General features: G+C 43.0%; 2 protein-coding genes across 2 annotated transcripts in view; one reads left to right on the top strand and one right to left on the bottom strand.

The window, feature by feature from the left end:
* Positions 1 to 222, bottom strand: part of LOC117000330 (cytochrome c oxidase assembly factor 1 homolog) — a 57,252-nt gene extending 57,030 nt beyond the window's left edge. The window contains exon 1 of the mRNA XM_033067899.2: positions 75 to 222. The gene's annotated coding sequence lies outside the window, so the exon portion shown is untranslated. The remainder of the gene's footprint in view (positions 1 to 74) is intronic.
* Positions 223 to 10,695: 10,473 nt separating this feature from the next.
* LOC117000998 (biliverdin reductase A-like) overlaps positions 10,696 to 22,699 on the top strand; it is a 31,230-nt gene continuing 19,226 nt past the window's right edge. Inside the window, exon 1 of the mRNA XM_033069134.2 lies at positions 10,696 to 10,914. The gene's annotated coding sequence lies outside the window, so the exon portion shown is untranslated. The remainder of the gene's footprint in view (positions 10,915 to 22,699) is intronic.

The following is a 22,699-nucleotide window of genomic DNA, read 5'->3' as shown; positions in this document are numbered from 1 at the left end:
CCTAGAGAGCCTGTTCCAGTACCCAACCACCCTCTGGGGGAAGAATTTTATCTTGATATCCGACCTAAACTTACCCTGATGCAATTCCAGGCCAGTCCCTCGCGTCATGTCACCAGAGAAAAGAGATCAGTGCCTGTCCCTCCTCTTCCCTTCACGATGAAATTGTAGTCTCTGATGAGTTCTCCCCTCAGTCTCCTCCAGGTTGGACAGACGAAGTGACATCAGCCACTCCTTGTATGGCTTCCCCTCATGGCCCTTCACTATCTTGGCTGCCCTCCTTTGGGCACTCTTTAATAGGTTAATAGCTTTCTTATATTGTGGTATCATGTCACGGCAACACTGGGGCTGGCTGTGTGTGTCTCAAGCAGCATTTTCCGAGGGTCCCTCTTCTCAATGGCAAGGTTGAGGATTTCCTCAGTCTGTGCCCGAGGTCTGGCGCCATTGTGGGAAGCCTGTGAAGAGAGAGGTGCGGTCCCCAGCCGGCATTGCTGCACAGGCTTCCCCACAACCCGCATCCCCTCAGCTCCGTGCTGGTCTTCCAGGCCATACCTGAACTTGCTGCCTGGGATCCACTCTTTTTTGTGGTGCTTTATTATTATTTTTTTCCAGAACAAGAGACGCCATGAAAGCACTCTTGTGCACTCAAATAAAACTGAAAAAACCAACAGTGTCTATCCAACAATCCCCAAAGAAATTTCTGTATCTAATCTGGCCATCTGATTCCACACAGTGATATTAATATTTAAATTAATCACCGCTGTCTTTAGCTCATCTTCTTCATTCCAGATTCATCCCTCCCCATTGTTCTGTGTAAGCTGGTGTCCCTGTTGGAGTTTATTTAAGAGAGCTGTTCAGCACTGTCCCTGAGCTCAGCACTTAGGCTATGGTGTTTGTAAAGTGTGTGTGTTAGCAGTGCTGGATTACATGATCCCAAGCCTTGGCTCACAGTTTTGATTCTCTGAAATTAAATGATGAGTGTACCAATAATGTCAGAGTGTGTTCTGCTGCTGTTCCTTAGTGCATCCTACCTGCTTTGATATTTATTGTATGTGCTTCCTGCTGAGTTGAGTCGGGCATTATTCTCAGAGTGCTGCTGAGTCAGTTTGTTCTGTTATACAAGTAGCTTCCAGCTTCTTATTTACAACTTTTGCCTTACTGTTGTGATTTAGTGGAATACTTTCTGCTATTTCATTCTCGACAATAAAACTGTTTATTCCCATGGCAGGCTTCTAGCAGTTTCCAGTCAACTTCTACCATCAGAAGCTGATTGCATCATTGCATTGCTTCATTGCTCCTGACAAAAAAAATGAAAAGTGAGAGGTTTCTACATAGTAGCTGAATTAATTAATATTTCTGCTTGCTAGGACTTGTAACATGGCTGGAATTGTGGAAGGTGAGAGTAGGGAGAAACATGGTATGGAAAGACAATTAGCAGAACAAAAGTACATGCAGATATGACCAAAAAAGAGACAATGAGAAATAGAGAACAAAAAAGGAGTGAATGGCCCAGCCTCTTCTTACACTCCTAAGAAGCCCTGTTAAGAGACTGTTTTGTATGCAAAGCTGCAGGTTTTTTTTAGTTCTTCCTCTCATCCTGCCTTTCCACTACTGTCCCTTCTTTGTGGAAATCAGTTGCCTTTATTTTCAGCGTGGTCTGACTCCTACATATCTAATTACTCTCTGAAAAATATATTTCATACATTTTAGACCTGAACAAAGATTCTGTGCCAAAAACTTGTCTTCAGTTCCCAGCTGTGCCTGTGTTGGCTTACCTACCCCTGCTAGCCCTTTTTCCTTTTTGCAATGATGATAGCTGTGAATTAAGCACCCAATATTGATGAAGCTTTATTGGTACTGAAAGGTACAGTAGTTTCACGAATACAAGCCGCACGGAGTATAAGCCGCACTTCCGGTGCCTCGACAATGTTGCTGTCTTTGTCAATAGATAAGCCGCACCCCGAATATTAGCCGCACTTTCGTTCGTAGCAAGAATCTGTGCGCAGCTTTCACAAATTGGCCAATTAGTAACAGGATCGTGGCATAGCAGGGTTTACTGGCTCGGGGCGGGGCCAGGAAGGCTCAGCCCACTCATGGTTGCCGACGGGGCCGGCCGGGTGGTGCTGCAGCCGCCGCCGGGCTCACTGGCCCCCCTCTCCTGTCAGCACCGCCCCGCTGCCGCGTTTGCTCGTCCTGCCGGCGGGCCAGCCGCCGCCGCCGCTGCCAGGCACGCCGGCCGCCCCGCTGCTGCATTTACTCACCCTGCCGGCGGGCCAGCCACCGCCGCCGCTGCCAGGCACGCCAGCCGCCCCCTCCCGTCTGCACCGCCGCCGCGTTTGCTCACCCTGGCCGGCACTGCAGGCCCCCGCACCGCCGGGCTCCCCCACGCTGGTGGCCCCGATTCTGCTGGGCTTCCCCCGCTGCCAGGCAGCCCCACCTGCCGGGCTTCCTGCTTCTGCCATGCTCGCCCCAGTTCTCCCGGGCTCCCCTGCCCTGCTGGCCTGGGCTCTGCCGCCCCCCCTGCCCCGCCCTGCTGGCTCAGGCTCTGCCGCCCGCCCCCCACACTGCTTGCCCTGCCTCTGCCAGGCTTTCCCACCTCAGCCGGGGCCGGCCGGGCTCCAGCTTGGCTTGGGGCTGCCACGGGCTCTCACTTCCGTGTTGGCAGCTTTTAGAATATTGTTCATGTATTAGCCACCCTCGAATATTAGCCGCACTTCCGGGTTTCCACCAAACTTTTGGTCAAATTGGTGCGGCTTGTATTCGTGAAATTACTGTACTTATTATTTATAGATATCCCCTCTGCTATTTCTACGTGGAGAGACAGCCAACATAAGACACCAGTGTTACTATGGCCATATTGGGCACTATTGGCTGGTGACATCTCACAGCCACAAATGACTGGCCCCAGAACAGGAACTCCCCTGAGGTTGGCACCACACTGGCCGCGTGTCCCCAGCCAGCTGTGCCTGCGAAGCTGCCTCAGCCATGAGGGATGCAGGGCTGTGGGAGCCCACTGGCAGGGCCTCAGAGCCCTCCTGCCCTGACAGCCACACCATGCCCTGCTTGCTGCCACAACAGTAGCACTCCTGGCCCCCAGTGCTTTCCAAGGGCTTCTTCTGGTGCACCATCCTGCAGCCTTTCAGTCCCTGCACGAGGCTCACTGGAGACCTGCAGAGGGGCTGTGTACAAGGGCCTGGAGGGACGGCACCAAGGGCAGTGGCTTCCCACTGACAGAGGGCGGGCTTAGGCTGGAGATGTGGAAGAAATTCTGGCCTCTGAGGCTGGTGAGGCCCTGGGCCTCAGTGCCCACAGAGGCTGTGGCTGCCCATCCCTGGCAGTGTTCCAGGCCAGGTTGGATGGGGCTTGGAGCAACCTGGCCTGGTGGAAGGCATCCCTGCTCTTGGCAGCAGGGTTGCAACAAGACAATTTCTAAGGACCCTTCCAAGTCAAGCCATTCTGTGATTCTGGGATCAGAGGGGCCAGAGGCAGGTGGGCTTAATTTCTAATTAGAACCAATTCAACACTGTAAGTTTGGCTGAGTTCAAGGGGAGACTTTATGAGCCCAGATTGCCATCATGTGACATCTACCAGTACTGTAGGTTTGTTTGAGATGAAGAAAGTCTTGCACACTCCAGATTCTGCAAGATTGCATTTTATTGAAACAACAGCAAAGCAGTTTCATGCTTGCCAGTCATACATGTACTAACTATAGAGCATTAAAATAATATGTGTCCAAACAGATAGTGACACTGTATATAGCCATATTTCTGTAGAAAAATATTATATGTGGTATGCATTATATATATTTAAAATATATTTATGTAACAGAAAACTTTCCTGTCATAAATACAGCGTTAATTAATAACTACAGTGTTAATATTGTCACAATAGATAGTAACTTAATATACATACTAAATTTGTATTGTTTTATTATTGTACTTATTATGATAATTTTTTCATTATATAACATTTTATGTATTTAATAAACATTTAATTACAAATATATATTATTCTGTGTAATTGTATAGGAATTATATATAATAAATTTTTAGTTTGCATTTTATCTGTTAAATTATTGTTTTGTATAAAATACAGTATGTATATAATATATATTTTATAAATATGTCTAAGTAATAAAAATCTTGCCTCTCATAAATGCAGTAACTACAGAGTATTAGTATGTCAGAACAGGTAGTGACAGAATGAGTGGACATAGTCTTAAGCTGCGCCAAGGGAAATTCAGGCTGGATGTTAGGAAAGAGTTTTTCACTGAAAGAGTGATAAAGTACTGGAATTGTCTGCCTGAGGGAGGTTCTGGAGTCACCATCCCTGGACGTGTTTAAAAAAAGATTGGATATTGCGTCAGTGTCATGGTTTAGTTGAGGTGATGTTAAGGCATGGGTTGCACTTGATGACCTTAAACCTTCCAACCTAGTGATTCTGTGATTCTATGAGCCCCACTAAAACTGGCCATAGGCCAGCACTCTTGCCAGGCGATGGTGCAGATCAAAGTAGGCTTGCATTGCCTGGGAGTGGGCGTCCGGATCCTGAATCAGGGCATAGAAGAGGTTGGGTGGCCTAGCTCTTTGTACATCTTGGGGCAATCTGATCTCCTCTGGAAGCCTCTGGTTGCCCAAAATAAAATGGTCCAGGTGTTTCTCTTTTAGAGATAAGTGCAACTGCTCCAGGGCATCCGACAGCTGAAGCAGGAAATATCTCCTGTGCCACCGTGACACTGGTACGGTGTTCAGCATCTGCATGATGATGGTCTTGACGGAATGGAAGGGAAAGTCCTTGTGCGCAAGAACACGGGCAAGGAGCTGCAGGCATTTGAGGTGCGAGCTGTCCTGGGGGGTCTGCCTGGCCATGTGTGTGAAGAACTTTGTCTCTGCAATGGCATAGGTCTCAGGCCACATTGTGCTTGGTGTCTGGGCCCCTCGAGGCCGGCTGGTGATAAAGATGTCTGAGGTGTGTCGCTGCACCCCAAACAGCACCTTAACCAGGAAGCTTTCTTGGTTGTTGTTCAGCCTGAGGTTGCAGGAGCGTGCAGAGGCCTGCAGCACTAAATGCCAACTGCGTGACTGGGGCAAGCGCCGCCAGCTTGCTCTCACCAGTGCACAGAACCAGAGGACAATTTTATGCACATCGAGGTAGAAGCCAGTGCACAGGCTGTCTAGGAGGTTGGGCTGCCGAGTACTCCTCCTAACCACATCAGGGTGGTGCAGGAAGCACAGTAGGTTCACACCCTCATTCTCCTCTGGGCAGTTGCACTCCAGCTCCACACGGACACGGAAGTTCCTGCCTGGCTTCTGCTGATCAGTGTCACGCTCCAGGTGGAAGGTATGGCCTATGGGAGGACTCAGGGGTATGAGCACACGGTACAAAATTTCCTCCTCACGAGCTGTCCAACCTTCGAAGGCACTGCCAAAACCAATGGCTTGTTGCAGCACCGGGTAGAAAGTTCCAGCCAAGGCGCGCCCAATGATACTTGTGAAGCTGTCTATCAGGGCCATTGTCCTGTTGCAACCTGTTTGCAGGTCGTGTACAGGCCACTGTATGCGCTCATCTAGAAGCCATCTCAGATCATATGCCCATATCTCTTCCTCTTCCTCCTCCACTTCCTCCTTCTCCTTTTCCTTCTCTTCCTCGCTACTGATTTCTGCCTCACAGCCTCTTTTCCTCCACATAAACCATATGGCCAAGAGAAGAACCAAGAGCCCAGCAAATGTCCAGACCTGCCAGGGCTGCAAGGCAGACCAGAACAGGTCTCCCGAGGATGCACCACTCTGCATCAGCATGTGCTGCTCCTCCTCCCGCTCCAGCTGAATCCTCTCCTGTTCCTGGAGCTTTGCATATGCCTCCATTCGCAGACGCGTCACGCTATCCAAACCGTCACCCACAGGCTGTGGGTACTGGACTACGCTTTGCAAGAGCAAGAACCAGAATACCCAGGAATCCATGGTCTGCAGAAGGACGAGAGAAGGCCTTGAGGGGGACAGGGAGGGAGGCAGCTGGCAGTGGGGGGCAGCAGAGATGGGAATCCCAGGGATCTGGGGGCAGGAAGGACAGGGGGACAGGAAGGCCCCAGCAGCAGCAGCAGCACCGTACCCTGGTCAGGGCTCTGCCTTGAGGTGCTATCTCTGCATGCAGGAGGAGAACCCAGCCTTGAGTGCAGTGTTTCTGCCCCAGCCCTTGTCCCTAGTGTGGCCTCCCTGCCACATGTGCACTCACCGCTTGCCCAAGCAATACAGGGCCAGCATTACCTGCTGGGGCCTTTTATAGCTGCCCCCATTGTGACATGTCCCCCCATGATGTCACAGGTGCCACAGCATATCACAATCCAGCCAACTCCACCCTTTGTCCCCACCCCAGCTCAGCCACTCAGAGTGGCCCTGGTGTACTGGTTAAGGCTGCTTTCTATTGAATCTTCTCCAAAGAACTTCCCTTGATCTTTCGTCTTTCTTATCAGCTGCTTCCATTGGCAATCTCATAGATACCCATGTTAGAAGGTACCCTTGAGCATCATTGAGTCTAAGCCTTGACTCCACACTGGTTGAGCTACACTTAAATCTCTGCGTCACTGGGGTTGAAAAAGTCCCTGAAGATCACACAGTCCAACTGCAAACATAACAGTGCCTACTCCACCAATCAGTCAGGTCCTGAAATGCCACATGCACATGACTTTTAAACCTTTCTGAGGGTGGTAACTCAGCCATTGCCATAGGCAGTGTGTTCCCAAGCTTGATATCCTTTTTGTTGAAGGAATATTTCCTAGAGATCCAATCTAAACCTCCCATGGTACAATTTGAGGTAATTTCCTCTGGTCATGTTGTTTGTTCCTTGGGCTAATATTATGACCCTCACTTAGCTACAACCTCCCTCCAGGGACCATCTGCATCGTGTCAGGTGCAGATGGCTGGGCTGTGAAACCAGCTCCTCCCAGAGAAGAGAAAGGTGCTGCTTTTATGCTGTGGTTCTCATGATCCAGTGGGACAAAATGGGTTGGTGGGCAGAAGAGTTTCAGGCTGCCAGGAAGCATTCCTATGCAAGGAGAACCTTTCTGCCAAGTACATCAACCAAGGGAATCAATTTCCTTCCAAGCAGAAGGAAAAATCAGAATTCTGCTTACAGAAAATGTGAAGGTTTGGAGTGAAAGTCAGTACTGGAATGTGCCAGGATATTTGTGTGTATTTTGCTAACCTGCAAGGCTAGACTGTGAAGACAGGATCCCAGGAGCCAAGAAATGCCCTCTTGCTCTGGGGCCTTCCATGGCACTGGCAGCACAAGTGAGAGCCCTTCCTTGACCTTTCCCTCCAGCAAGCCCCAGTTTGGGCAAAGCCTGAATTTCCTAAGAAAGCAGCTCAGATTTACACTGGTTGCCCTGAAGGATGCCAGAGGACAGACAAGCTCAACAAGGTGCTAGTGCAACACAGTTTAGGCTACAGCTTTCTGCCCTTGTATCTCTGGAGCCTTGGAAGGGAAGGCTGCATGACTTGGGGTGACTTCCACCAGCTCTCCTACTAACAGCCCTGGGCACACCAAGACCGTTTGGTCTCAGCCCAGGCAAGAGCAGAAAGAAGCCTTCACCTGGTTTCTTGACCCCTGAGATTAGCAAAGATGAATGTGCAGAGAAGAGGCCATCAGTGCTGCACAGCAGCTCCTCTCAGCCATAAATCACAGAAAATTCAAACACTAAAGTTACGGTTTGGGGTTTGTGTTGTGTTTTGTTTGGAACCTTTTCCCCACAGAAAAATCTGTGGAATTTTCTGTGTTGCACACCTGGATTTGAATGGTCCACTCTTGGTGCTGCCTAGATCAAACTCAAAATTGTGGCTTTGCCTCTCTCCTTCCTCTGTTATGATGTGTCATTTCAAGGGGTTTATGGGTAACACCATTCCTCTTTTCTCATGTTGTGCTCAGGAGCTGGGAGAGCTGCCGATCCCCCTCCTCCATAACAGCTTGACCCTAAAAAGTTTCTGCAGTAGGGTAATATGGCATGTTGCCAGTGGCTCAGCTGCCAACACTTGTGGGAGGGCCCAAATCTCATTCCACCACTACAGGAAACTCCCTGTCCCCCATCTTGTCCAGGTCTGGAGCTCACTTAAATGTTGGGGTTTTTATCTAACTGCCTGAATAAATAAACAATCCTATTGGAAAGGGAGCTTGAGGCTGTCATTTAGGGATCAAACAGCAGGTAGGGACAGGACTGGTTTAAGCTAACTCAACTACGGGTGTCATGGAAAGAGGCAGTTTTGCCGTCCTGTTTGACTGTGTGTTGTGCGACTTCCATTTATTTTGGGATCTGATTAATTTGAAAAGAAGGTGGGATTTTCTTTTTTTTTTTTTTTTTTGACAAAATTAATTATGACAGTGAACAGGTCCCATGTCCTGTAGATCGAGTGGCTGTACAAATAGGAGCATAGTTACTGAATCCAAAGGCTCTGAGTTACATCTGCCTCTAATCACTCCCATATGCATTCTATCATATGTTCTGTTATGCATTATGGTTTCCTCTCATGCGCTAATTGATTAATTACTTTGTGCTAAGCATACAGTCACATTCCAGTCATTAACTGTCCTATTTGTTGAACTCACAATGTACATGTTTAAATATCGTATTACCTGGTCTGCCAATCTTCCTTTATGTAATACCACACATATGTTGAAGACCTTCAGACTTTAACTTCCTGTTCATTAGTTTTGTGTATGATTTTTCAGTTCCTTTTTGGAGCTCCTTCTTATTTCATTTTTGTAACAACTGAAACTAAAGCTGCTGAGGCATAATTAGTACTTTAGCCTGTGGGTAATACGCTGTGTTTGAGAGGGGATGGAGAGAGTTTTGAAACATTCTATAACTTATTTGAAACAACCAGTGTAGTAATGTCATCATAAACCCTATGTGCAGTTGAAGTTATATTAGACCATGGAAGTTTTGCAATGGTTAAAACTCTATAACTGGCTTAGAAGATGGGACTGGCAAACAAAACACAGCTAGGGGAGGCTGAGTTCCTGTAATCTTTCTAATGAGGAAGTTCGTAGGTCAGAAATAAGAAAACAAAGAAAGAAGGGTATGTCACTCTCCAAATCACAACCTTCATAATTTTAGAATAAAGACGTTATAGAATCAGAGATGCACTGGATTTTTAATTTCTGTAGGAAGATGAGCTTCTTTTAGTATGATACTTTACACAGCACACTCCAAGATTTACCAGAAACAAGTTCACTTGAGCACACTTGTGTGCAAAACAAAAAAAAGGTTCTCTAGAGGTATTTCCAGTATATATTTAAGATGACAGGGTACAGAATTTTATCCTTTGTGCCTGTAGTCTCAATGTAACACAGTTTTAGGTTCTACTGTATGAATGCCCATCATCAGCATGGTGTAGAAAGATTTGTGGAATTCAGACCAGCCTCATTTCATACATGGTTCACTGCAGGAACTGCTGGAAATAGCTGTACCCTCACAGGCTTTTATCTTCCAAGCCCCAAAAAGAGCAGCTGAAAATCCTGTTGCATGTAGCTAAGAAATGGCAAGTAAAGAGGCTGGGAGTAAGATGTGGGTAAAAGGTGTCTCTCCTAGGGAAAACTAATGCTTATGCACACTATGTTGTGTGCCCCGAAGCAATCCCAGTAGAAAAGGAGGCAAATAGTCTTGAGTAAGAGCTTGTTGAACGTTTGTCCTAGCAACTGCTCTCTGCATGCCTCCTGCATGGGCAAAGCCAGGCACAGTGATTTCTTTCCCACTTGGCACTCTTGAAACTCCCACTTTCCTGAGCACAGATCCATCCTGCAACATGAACCCTATGGCTGCAGCTGTGCAGACACAAGCACTGCTGATAGACAGTGTCTGCAAACCATCGCACAAGTGGGCTCTGGGAGTGCCTGGCTGGGGTTGTTGCCCCTAACATGGGCTCCTTACCTGGTGTGCAATGCCAATTCACACACAGAGGAGAGGAATCTCTATTTCTTTATTCTAGTTTGTGCAAAGTAAGGAGCTAGGTGATAACCCACAAAATGCTAGTTCCCTAATCATCAAAACTTTATATGTTTTAGCAAACGAAAGTATCAGTATTCATTGGCTACAAGTTGCATAGTTCTCTCTTTAATTAGTATTATAACTTCTTAGCTCAGTTTGGTCAGAGCATGGTGCTAATAACACCAAGGTTGTAGGCTCAATCCCCATATGTGTGATTCACTTTAGAATTGGATCTCTTGATCCTTGTGGGTCATTTCCAACTCTGAATATTCTGTAATTGTAGTGGTTAACTGTTTTTCTCACTTACGTAAATTACTCCACATGTTCAGTCTCTTCCTCCTCTTTAGTCAGTGTTTTCATTCTCCCCCTGCCAAAATCACCTTTCACCCAGTTGGCACTTTAGACTCATGAGTTGCCCCTGTTTATTCATCCTTCTGGCCCTATCTTGGGCGTTCTGCCAAGCATCCTTGTGGTCTGTTAGTTCAGCATTCTATTGTAGCTGATTTCAATACACAGACAATCCTAAATTCCTTGTTTCCTATTATTTCTCAACGGCTGCAGCTACAGAGGCATATTAAGCGTATAAACAGGGTTTATTGCTATGTACTTTATCAGTTTGGAAATCCTGCATCAGAGGGACCACTGCGCTTAAAACCGGGGGGGGTCTTGCCCAGGTCCCCGGGGAGGTGCCAGCTCCCGGCTAGCCACGTGCAGCTTCCCGGGAGCTTTGCTCCCAGTCTCAGCGCTGCACCAGCTGCCCCCGGCTTCGGCCCGCCCCTGCAGCGCCGTATTGGATTCCCGGCCCAGGGGGTGTTGCCGCCACGCCAGGACGGGGCGTGCGGGCGGTGAAATGCCGGAGCTGCGGAGCGTTGTATAAGGAGGAGCTGCGGGGAGCGGAAGATCATTGAACAGGACGCGTTTCTCTTCTGGCAGTTGAAGAGGTTAGTGCCTATGGCTTAATCCGTGCTAGCCGTGATTAGGATTTGGAAGAGGGTTTTCCTTTTCTGTTCCTCGCCTCCCCAGGATTGCTCGCCACCGGCGTTTCCCCCTCGGTTGCGGAGGATTGGGGGAGTCCTGCAAGTCACGTTGTCCTAGCTGCTCCGACACCCTCCGCACCAAAGGGTCCGGGCCGCCATCTGGGGAGGAGGAAGCAGAGACGAGGGAAAAAAGGGAAAAGCCCTTTGTTTGGAATAACGCCCTGGTTGCAGTGAAGCAGAGTGCTAGCCTGTAAATGATGTGGAATTAACCAAGTAGCATCTTCGAGTGGCCCGGGCACTGCATGATGAGAGATCATATAAAACCTTTACTACAAACTGGACTTCTTTTTAGAAACGCTGAGCTTCCTTCCAGTCCTGTGAAAATCCATGTTTACTGTAGTCATTTGGTGCTCCCTTCTGAAACAGCAGACCATCAAGCAGGCTGTACCACAGTTTCCCCATGTGTAAAGTGAGAATGAGAATATTTTCCTTTCGTAAAGGGACATGGTGGGGCCATATTTCATTTGGTGGGAGAAAGGTGATTTTTATGTAGTCAGATATGGTACAGAATCCGTGTGTAAAACACATTAACACTTAATTACTTTATGTTCTAGTCATAGCTATCACTTATCTCTAGGTTAAAAAAAAAAGAAGATGCGTAGCCTCTACACAGTGAAAGGACAAGCTCAGCCTTTATGTAACTCCTGGCATCCTGCTGAACTTTTGTGTTGAAGCTTGTTGAAGAACCCCAACCAACCAGTATTAATTAGGGCAACAGTTTAATGAACTGATTTTGTGTGAAACAATTTTTTTCCATTTCCTTGCACTGATTTGTCAAATTAAGTTTTGTGGAATAAAGATAGTCTTTCAACTGTTGGATCTGGGGTTACAGTTGTGAATGCGGAATGACATTGTGCCAAAAATCAATAACACAGGGTTTGAACATCTTTCTGTCATTTGTGTCGATAAATGAGAAAATGAAGACAAATATGTTTCAATAATGTAAATCCAACTTGAAGTTTAATCTTCATCATATGAAGACCAATGGATTAATAGATTATTAATTATATAAATGGGTTAATTAAACTATTTTCAGCACATGTAAGAAAGCCTTAGTCTTACTAAAAACTGTCACAAGTACTGCGTATCACTTAAAAGAATAATTATTAATAAATAAATTATTATATATTACTAATGCAATTATAATTTTTAGTAAAATACTTCAAAATTTCTTGCTATTGGATCAGGAAACTTCCCTTATTCTGGAGTGCTGATTTTTCTAGACTCTTCTTCCGGGGTTCACATTTAAATGGTCAAGAAACTTGTTTTCTGATACAAATCTCTGTTCCTTCAAAGAGTGAACTGAGTTACCATTTGTAAAGAGTTGGAGTTTAATTCAATGAAGTATGGTTTGTGTTATCCTTAAAGGACTGACAGTGCTTATTTTGTAGAGCTAGAAAGGAGACTCAATATTTGTAGTTTTCAACTTCTTAGTGTTCTCGTTATTTTCCTATTTGTGCTGTGAAAATAACACCCACTCCTGACTCCCCCAAACCCAATGAGCCAAAAAGACCACCTCCTTCAGCTCTAAGTAATTTAATTTTAAATATCAAAGGGCAGACTTTTTTTTTGTCGTGAAGAATATGTGCTGTATCCTCAGACTTTGAAAACTAAGCTCTGCAGATGAGAATAGGATTCCTTTGCTCTCTGCACTAAAAGTTTACCGGCCTTGTCAAAACAAGTGAAGATAAATGGATAAATTAACTGATAATAATTATCCAGTTTTCAAATTAAAATGGGAATAGTTTTCCATCTTGCACCATGGTGTCAGGATGTTAGTAAGACGCAGGACTGGAATGCAGGTTGGCATTTTTGCTTTTTAATGATGGCTCTAAAGTCACCTGAGTTTCATCCATCTTGTAGTGGGAATATTGTACTCTGTATTGTGCAGGTTAGTTGTAGGAAGCTTCAAGAGAGTGTTTGCCATTATCACTACTGTGGTCCACTGAAGCTGTCTCTGCACTGCCATCCTTGGCGAAGTCAGCAGTCGGGCAACAGGAGATAAAACTAAACAAAATTGGGAATAAATAGAGAAACTAACAGAGGTTGGATGGATGTGATAGTGGGAGAATGATGGCATGAGGAAGGAGTTCCTGTGTTTTACACAGCATACAGAAACATCAACGTATGCAGGATTGTGGAAAACTTTCACCTTGGATTTTCAGGCAACCATAGTTCTTTCTGAAACTTGCAGGTAGAGTGTTAAAAGAACTTACATTAAGCTCATAGTACACCTTATTAAGTGAGGCACTAAAAAGGTTTCTTCACTGAGTGGGGAAGCAATAGGGCTTAGGAAAGAAAAACAGTGTGAAAGCCAAGGCACTCTTGCAGTTTAATCCTCTAGTTAAAAAAAACCAACAAAAAACAAAATCAACAAAACCCCACTCTGGAAATACTCATGCCTTGTTGTAACTTAGCAGAACAAAGGTTGTTGAGGAGCTGTGTCATGCCTCTGGAGCTGGCCTTGAACTGTGGCAAATGTTCTCATGCCTGTAAAGCCAAAGTGTGGGACTTCTATCTTAAAGCTCTATAAAATAAGTGCAATTATAATAAAAAGAAAAATGTATATTTGACTTGTTTTCTCTCTGCTCTCTAAGCAAAAAGAGCTTTGGCTCCTTGTCTAAGTGAACTTAAGTGTTCCTTAGACTAGTGTTTGCAACTCAGAGATCTACTGTGCTAATTAGAAAACATTGCAGAAAACGCACCTGACTGGGAAAGATAATGAAATGCATTTGCTAATCCTGTTCCTCCAGATGAGCACAACCCACCACTTTAACAACATGAGTTGAACAATTAGCATAAGTTTTTTCTTTTTTTTTTCTTTCTTCTCAGCGTAGCTTTATTAACCAGTTATAAGGAGCCAGTTTGTGGCAGCTAATGTTCCTATTATAGTAACTAACCTAAATGCTAAATTAAAGGCTGCACAGCACTGGCTAATAAAATAAGAACTTCGCATGGCTTAAGTAATGTTACCACATTATTAGCTTTCCCTCTCTGTGAAATATGTGGGTATAGAGGTATCTTTATCATCTAGTCATTACCTCTGTTCTGTGAATGAGAGGAGAGAAAAGCTGCCAGAAAGAACATGGATTATTGAATAATTCCCAAGTAACAGAAAGGAAGAGGTACTACAGTATGTGAGGGGTAAGTTGAGACCACAGTCATTCTAGTTAAAATGTCATGGATGTCTCTTAGCTCTGTTAGAAGTGATATTTCCCTTTCTGTTGCTAGGGAAAGCAGCTTTTAGTCAGTATTTACTGTCCTTTGCAGGCTCTGACGCTGATTAGTGACAGACCGTTATTTGGTGATGAACATTGAGATCTTGGTAGCTTGCTTGTACTTGTCTTTGGAATAATTAGCTGATTTTTCTCAGACACAGCACAATTGTGTACAGCTGGAAGTGGGATCAGCATGTTAGAGATCTCTCTGTACTTAGTGTTTGCTCTTGGTGACAGAAGATATAAATGTATGAAGGATTGAGGTGGAGGGGTTGTGGTTTGTTTATTTGTTTTGGTTTTGTTGTTGCCAGTAAACCAGATTAATAAAATTTGGATAGAGACAGCAAATTAATTCCTGGTTTTTGTCTTCCTCTAAAGTTTTGATTCTTTAGTGGCAAAAATCTGTGAAGAACTCAGGTAATTGGAACATGGATAAAAGGAATTCCATACTGTTGATAATTCACTGTTAAGTGATGAGGCTAGAAACCAGAGTGATACACTTCTGACGTTGTAGGTCATTATGGGCTTTTTCTACTTTCATTCTTGTTCAGTGTGAGACAGAGTTAGGCCTGGTTTTGGTAAGTATGGAGTACTTGTATTTGCAGTCCCGGAGTGCAGTATGTGTTAAAAACAGTCCCGAGGTATCTGCAATGTCTCAGGTTCATCATCCAAAAGTCAGGATAACCGATCCCAGCAGTTACTGAAAATGTTTGCCCTAGGAAATGTGTTTTTCATTTGGATTTTTTTTTAAAGTCTGTTTTAGATTTATTTACTTGCTTGGAGAAAAGAAATAGCTATCTATGCATTTAGTCCAGTATTTGCAAATTAAGATGTACTGCCTGTTCTTATATGCCTGGCATCTGAAATGAGACCTTAAGGCTGAGGGTTTTTGAATAAATATTTTCAAAAAAAATAGGTCATTTGCCTGACTCTACTTATTGTTTAAAAATAATAGTATTCTGCCATGTGTTTCCAACCCAGTTCTTCTTGAATAGGTCCTGGTGACAGTCTGACCTAGTAATATTCACAATATAGATAAAATAAAGACATAGCAAAAGAACCATAAAAATAGCCGTATTATATGATAATATAAACAGGGCTTAAAGTGGCTTATCCTTTGTTTTAGGGTAGGTAAGAGCTTCCTTTCTCCTCTTGCCCCATAAGCAGGGGATGTGGCCACGTAATTCTCTGGCTGCTCTGAGCCCAGTTTTTCTGATAAGACTTCATCAGAAAGGATACTGATGGACACAGCTGGTATCTTTGAAGAAGGCTGAATTTTGCACGGGGGAGATGTATGAGTCACCTTTTTTTCTTTTTTGTGTTCATGTACTCAGGCAGGGAGCGCCTTTCAGAAACAGCTGATGGTCTGCTTCATGTCACCCATCCCTGTCGCTTGGGATGGCTGGACCTTCCCACCATCAAATCACCTGTAATATCAGAAACAAAATTTTCTTCTCTTTAAGCACAGGAGGGAAAGTCCTCCTATCCTAGGTGCTCTTAAGTTGTCAACTCCTAAGGAAGCATGAAGGTGCAGATAAACCAGAGTTCAAGTTTCTTTTGGTTAAATCACTACTCAATGAGACTCTTCATCTTTTGCCTGTGGGATCTCATATAACCCTACTGACTGGTGGCCTTTTTCATCAAGAGAATCATTATGAACAGGAAGAACTGATGCAGTTGCCAAGTCACTCTCCATCATACTTGAAAAGTCGTGGCAATCAGGTGAAGGTCCCAGTGGCTGGAAAAAGGGAAACATCACACTCGTAGCAGGGGGGGTGGACTAGATGATCTTTAAAGGTTCCTTCCAAGCCAAGCCATTCTGCTGTTCTAAGAAAAAGAAGTGCAAAGCACATTCCTTTACTGCATGCTCATGACTATTATTTTGAATATCCAGCTCGTAGATGATCTTTTTATGGCTTATATGCCTATCTGGAATAAACTTTCCTATTCCAGAGTGAAAAACAGATCCATCAAGATAAAAAGCCATCCAACCTTATAGCAAGTGTAGTAAATGGCTTATGATCTCTAAGTTTGGCTCAAGCTGTGATTTGGCCACACTGTCACATTCTTTGTCCAACTCAATTTGATCCTAAACAAAACCAGTGGATCTGAGAATGGATTATTGCTGACAGTTGTCATTCACATTTTCTGAGCTGCTGAGGTTCTGCTTCTGCCTTTATGTACTCAAGTCTGACCATGGGAGGGAAGAACAGAGATTTAGTATCTAATGTCTTAGATGGGCATCCATAAATCAGTGACAACTTAGAGATGCCCACCTGTACTGTTTGTGTTTATCATATTAATGTAAGGTGCCTTGTGTTTTCCATTTCTAGTGATAAAGAAATTTTGTGTTTGAAACTAGTTTTATGGAGGGGCCACAGTCATGCCTGAGATATGGATGGCTTAAATAATAAATATTAATCTTCCAGCCTTCTTTCCCAGAACCTCAAAATGCTTTCTTGAGTTTAGTTAGCAGAAAGAAGCTAAGAAGAGAAGAAGGTATTTAGACAGACATTTTAGAAAGGAGAAAGGCTGAAAAAAGTAATGCTGTGACATTTTAGAATTGTGTTTATGTTACTGTTGGTGGCACAGGAGGGTGGTAGTTCAGTAAAGCCACAGTCTTCTTTTCAGAACTCAGCGACCTCTTTGGCTGTTTAAAGGAATGATGCAGTTAAGGGCATGAACTTGAGGTGGGGGACAAAGCTTTTCTCTTAAAAATGTAACTGTTAACTCATTTCACCAAAATATGGGAGAAAAAATGGGATGGGTACAGCCTAGTAAAATCAGGGAAAAAGAGAGAAATGTTTGCATTATGTTTCAAATGGAAGCATTCATTCCTGGAAATCCTCCTGTTTTCATGATCCTGTTATTTTTCTGCCTCTTTTAAAAGGTATATTTCCCTCTTCCAGTGCCCAGAGCATTGTCTGCGCTTGAATCTTCACAATAGCTGTTTTAGTCATTTCAAAATCAGGTGCTTGTGCAGATCCTGCCTGTGACAGAAAATTATCCCTTTGTTCAGCCACAGTTGTTATAAAGTAATAGTCCACTATGATGTGGCAGAGGAAAGAAGAGTGATACTGGGTTCTCTTATCCGGTTACACGGCAATGCTGGTTCTGAGTAAGCTGTGCATTTAAAATACTACTCTGAACAGGCAGTCAGCTTCAGTAAAACCTTCTAGCTCACATCTTTGAAGGCAGACTGTAAGGAAATAAAGAAGGCAGGGGTGGTGTTTAAGTCTATTACCCAATTATAGTTATTTTTACATAGATTTTTGGAGAGGGTCTTTGAAATTGCCAGCAGCTTCACTGGTCCCAAATGGATGAGATTTAAAAAAGTATGTAGAAGCTATGATACCATTAATATCCTGGCACAATCCATCCTGTACTCTCTGCAGCTAGTGGCGTTGTGTGAATTCAATCATCAAGTTGGTTTATAATTTATTACGAGTTTTGTATTCATTGCACACTTATGTTCAGGAGCTGAAATATATGTCCATCTTTCTTTAGACATGTTTTAAATATAAGTAGCTTTGGAGTGGCTTTAGCCAAGTAGTCTTATACTTTGCCTGATGTTGGACCAATTTGATGACAGTTTTTTGTGGTCCTTTTGGAGACTTTATGCAACAATAAATCTAGTGATGGTGAATCTGTAAAGAGGCAGACAGTTGTAAATAGGAACCAATTTGTAGGTTGTTCTTTCGCTTGCTTTTTAACCCTGAGTGTGAGCCTGAGTACTGTTCTACTTGGCATGCTTAAAGGGTCTGGTTTTGGCGTGCTCAGATCTGACTGACTGTACAGTCAAATCAAAACTAGTGGTATTTTAGCTGTCTTTGCATATAAAACTACATCTGTGCAGGAATCGCAGGGTTTGATGTGGGTAAACCTAGGAATTGTGAGATGTGGGGTTTGCTTTTGCATTGTATTCAGTTATACACAAATAAAGCGTTGTTCTTCCTAAAACACTTTGCATAGAATCGAATGTGCAGTTGCAATACTGTGGGAAATATGCTTTTAGAGGTTTTCTGTAACCTTCTTAATATTTTTAATTTACTTTTTAATCGGGTTTTAGGTAAGATACCAAATACCCCCTCTAGTGGCTGATGCCTCGGAAAAGGAGTTTGCTCTCTGAGGACAATTTTAACAGATGAGTTGTACTTCACAACTACTTGACTGCTGAAGCACACTGAAATGCAGACTAACTCTTCATGAGAGGCTGTCCTGTGTGGTACTTGAGTGTTGTTCATTAAGATGAAAAGTATTGAGCTCTAAAGTTAGAAGGGAGTAGCTGATATAATTACTTTTCTTTCAAAACCTCTGTTTTTCCCTGCTCTCAAGCAATTTATGACATTGATAGATTTCCAGAAGGTAATGGGAATGGATAGCAATCATTGCATTTTTCAGTCTCTACTGAATGGTAGACTGATAAAATGACAGAGGCTATAGGGCACGGTTTTTAACATTGCAACATTATGCAAAAGTTTATCTATTTCCTAAATTATCACAATCTAGTTATTAATGAAAAAACAATTTTATATCACCCTCAATTCGTTTTAGAAGGGTGAAGATTTTTTTTTTTCTGGGTTAGGGGATGAGAAAGTCATCTAAAACGTTACACTTGTCTGACTAGCTAAATTCTGTGTATTTATTGGTTTTTTGAAGAGGGTATGAAGCAGGCCTTCAGTGTTATGTGCTGCTGTCATGCTAGCAATGCAGGCAGAGGGTTTCATCAGCTATGGTAAGCAATATCTTTATTGTGACTGCAACATGTAGTAGGAGTGCTTTTTTTGTTAGGGGGATTCAGAAAATAGGTCAACCTGGTAGAGATCTGGGATGCAGTGACCTTTAGTGGACCGGAAGATAGATATCATCTATTGGGTTGAGTCCATAAGGGTATTAAAAGAACATTCTTGTAGCTGGATATGTGTTTTGTTTGTATACTAATATTACAGTCAACAGCAAAAACTTTCTAAATTTCCTAATCCCATTGAGATCAATGGGATTAGTTGTGATTAAAGCTAGGCAAGCATATAATTCCTTTTAAGATTTGAGTTTCAGATTAATTAAACAAGAGAAGGAAAAGAAGAAACCTATTGCTTTGTTGTTTATCGTGGGGCATGTGATAGGCATATATGTAGATATTTCAGTGCAAACTTTATTTATAGTCATGTTTTCTAGATATCTGATCTGTGTGGGATTTCCTGTAGTGAAGAAGAGAGGTTGTAATAATACTTACTTACTTCTTACACTGCTCTTATTGTCAGTAGGTCTGAAAGTGCTTTACAGAAGAGAGAGGTTCCCACTCTTCTGGGACTGATAGGAAAAGGGGGTGTGTTTTGCTTGCCTTGGGTCAACGAGTGAACTTCTGTGAGACAGTAAGAATACAACCTGGAAATACAGCTTTCCTGCTTCTGCCCAGCCCTTCTCTGCATTCTTTAGACCCTCTGAAGAAAAAAGAGCTTGTAGAAAGGACTGCAGTAATTGGCATGAAAATGCAGGGGCAGATGTAGTAATTGAGAAAATATTTCAGAACATTTTTCTGTGACTGTTCATCATTCACTTCTAGTCATGTTATAGCAAAAGGTTGGAAACCTCTTCTGGCATTAGAGTTTATCTGCAAAGCACATGTCAGTCTGTCAAGTGAGATGGAGAAGCCTCTTCTCTTAGTAGGTGACACAGCAAAAACAAAATGGCCAGCATAAGTGAGGGAAGGGAATGGCCTGAAATTCTTGGGCATGTCCCATGTGCTGTCCTGTCATCTACACCTCTTGTGATTAGCTCTGAGCAATTTTCCCAGAAATAAAGGTATGGATAAGTAGTTCTCCAATTATTAGTAAAAAAAAAAAAAAAAAAAAAAGGCAAAAGGCATTCAATTTTGAACAGCATAACAGTCAGCATGAAACAGCAATTCCTTTGTATGAAGTAGGTGTTTAAGCAGAGTCTCAGTAATTAGTGTTCAGACACTTAGCTGCACAGAGACTTTACTCTGGGGGCTTTATTGCTCTACATGGAAGCTAGGGGACATGGCTTATGGTCCCCAGGGACCTGGCAGAGTTCTGCTTCATGATAACTTTAGTGTTTACGCAGATGTTAAGTCAAAAATGTGGTAGAGGATGTTTCATGCTTTTTTCTATCTTTTTTGAGTTAGTACTATTTTTAGCTTTATTCAGGGTTATTTTCTCAGGCAGAGATCAGTAGTGTAGCAATACTCTTCTTTGGTCACATGGAAAATTAGAATCTGTGAATCACTGATAACTCCTAAACAGCATGTTCTCCTGGATGGACTTTACTCCAAAGTAATTGACTTGTTGCTTGTTAAAATGTTCTGCTCTTCTCTTCTTCTATCACTATGTCAAATTCACTTTCAAAAACTGTTATAGAACATTAAAACCTGAAAGAAATTTTGGGGACGTTTTGTGGCTCCCTTTGCTTTAGGCATATGCTAATTAGCCACGTACAAGCAGCCTTTTGCTTAAACAGTAGCAGTGATGAGGCTGCAGTTATATGCAATTGTTTATTTACCCACCAGAAGTTTCACAAGACATTCTGTAATTCAGTCAAGAGCAGTTCCTTGAAAATTATTTTAAGTAAGGGTTTAATTTTTTTTACGGAGATATTTTTATAAAATAAAAACTGGAGTTCTTCATATCTATCTATAATTAATTTTTCAGGTTCCCCTAAGCAGGCTCACTACTTTCTTCAATAGTTTCAAACTTAGCAGTGTAGGTATATTGAAATGTAATTTGAGTTTCAAACAAAATGAGTCTGACTGATGATAGGTTCCAGAGATATGTTGAAAAGCTATTTTAAAAGTGTTTCTCCTCTTCAGACTAGCAACTAAATCACAAAGGGTGACTACAGGCAAGAGAACAGAACAAAATGGTCATTCTTAGCCATGCATGTACATCCAGAACTTCTGTTTCAGTCCTCCATAGTGTAGAATATGTCGCACATTAAAACCAGATCTTCAGATTTTTTCAGTACTTCTCATGGTTTTATATTACTTTTGTGAGATGATATTGCTTCAAGTATGGAGTTGCAGGCTCTAGAAAGCAGCCATGCGATGGGTGTCAGGACCACTGCAGACTCCAGAGTTAGCAGAACTGTGTTTAAATAAAAGCTTTCCCCCTGCTCAGGTATTAATGCTGGAGACAGCCTATCTGTTATAAATGCAGTTCTTTATTATCAGCCATCTGCTGGTTAGAGTAAAGGTGCTTGTTTGGCAGCTTAACACAGCATCTGTCCATGTATCAATGTAACTATATCAACTTCAACTTTGGCAATCAGCTGGAAAACTGTAATTTAATTGGTGAACCTGCATATAAATGTAAAAAAATGCAGGTGTATTGTTCCAAGTGGCATTTGAAAGCCAAGAGCGTAAGTCCCCTCTGGCTGTTTCCAAAGTACAGTGGTGCCAGTCAGGATGAGAGATTGTTTTCTGCTGGCAAACCTCTGTGGGAGTTATAACTCACTCAGCAGAGCTGCTGTGCCTGTCAGAAGGCTGTGGCCTGGGCTGTGATCACCAGAGAGATAAGTGGGAGAGATGAAGAGGTGCTGGTCAGGGTAGATATTTAAGTCCATAACAAACAACTCTCAAGGAAAACATACATTTGCAAATTGCTCTATTACTTCTATGTGCTGCAGTTTTCCTCTGAAATGTGGAGACTGTAAATGGTCTTTGCAGGTCTTTGAGAAAATTTCTGATTCTCATTTTATGTTCAATTAATGTTTTGAAGACAAGTGGCAAAGAGTGTTGGGGGTTACCTTTCTGACTTTTTCATGTAAAAACTTTACTATTCTAAAGCAGAGCAAAAATAATCCATCATGCTAACTGAATTAAAACATTTTTTTTTCCTTTTTATTTGAGATTTTCAATTGGGAACCTGTGCAGGGCCTCCTTCCAGGACATACTTCAGGATATACAGAAGTTAAAGTGCATAACTGGTTTGCTGCAGAAAAAAAGGTATTTATGCTTTTGAGTAGGCTGCTAAATTGGAGTATTTGTGTGTTTTTCCTTTCTAAATAATGACACTAACATAATCCACTCTGTCCAGCTTCAACTCTCTGTGTTCTGGGCAGATGTTTCATGCTAAGGGGAGACAGTGAGAGCAAGATGTGGTGGCACAGGTTGTAGCACGTACCACCAACCTGAATACAGCATCTGACAGGTCCCTGGGTATTTGAAATCAAAAAGTTAGGGCTGAGAGAAACCTCCAGTTTTCAACTTGATGATTTTACAGTGACTGCTGTTGTTTATACCGGTATTTCCCGATAAACTTTTGCTGAGGAAGGTTCTGCAATCCTCATCTCAGGGCTCTACTGCAGTAAGAGAAAAAATATTTTGTATGATATCTAAACAACAGATCCATTTGAAAGGAACTCTGGAAAACTTCCCCAGTCTGTTACCAAATAACAGTAAAAATAAAGACTCCTTAATGCCTGTATAGCATTAAGAAGCCAGCATTCTTTATTTG

The sequence above is a fragment of the Catharus ustulatus genome, chromosome 1 (genome assembly GCF_009819885.2).
Source record: "Catharus ustulatus isolate bCatUst1 chromosome 1, bCatUst1.pri.v2, whole genome shotgun sequence".
In the NCBI taxonomy this organism is placed as follows: Eukaryota; Metazoa; Chordata; class Aves; order Passeriformes; family Turdidae; genus Catharus; species Catharus ustulatus.
This window is presented reverse-complemented; position numbering and strand designations above follow the sequence as displayed.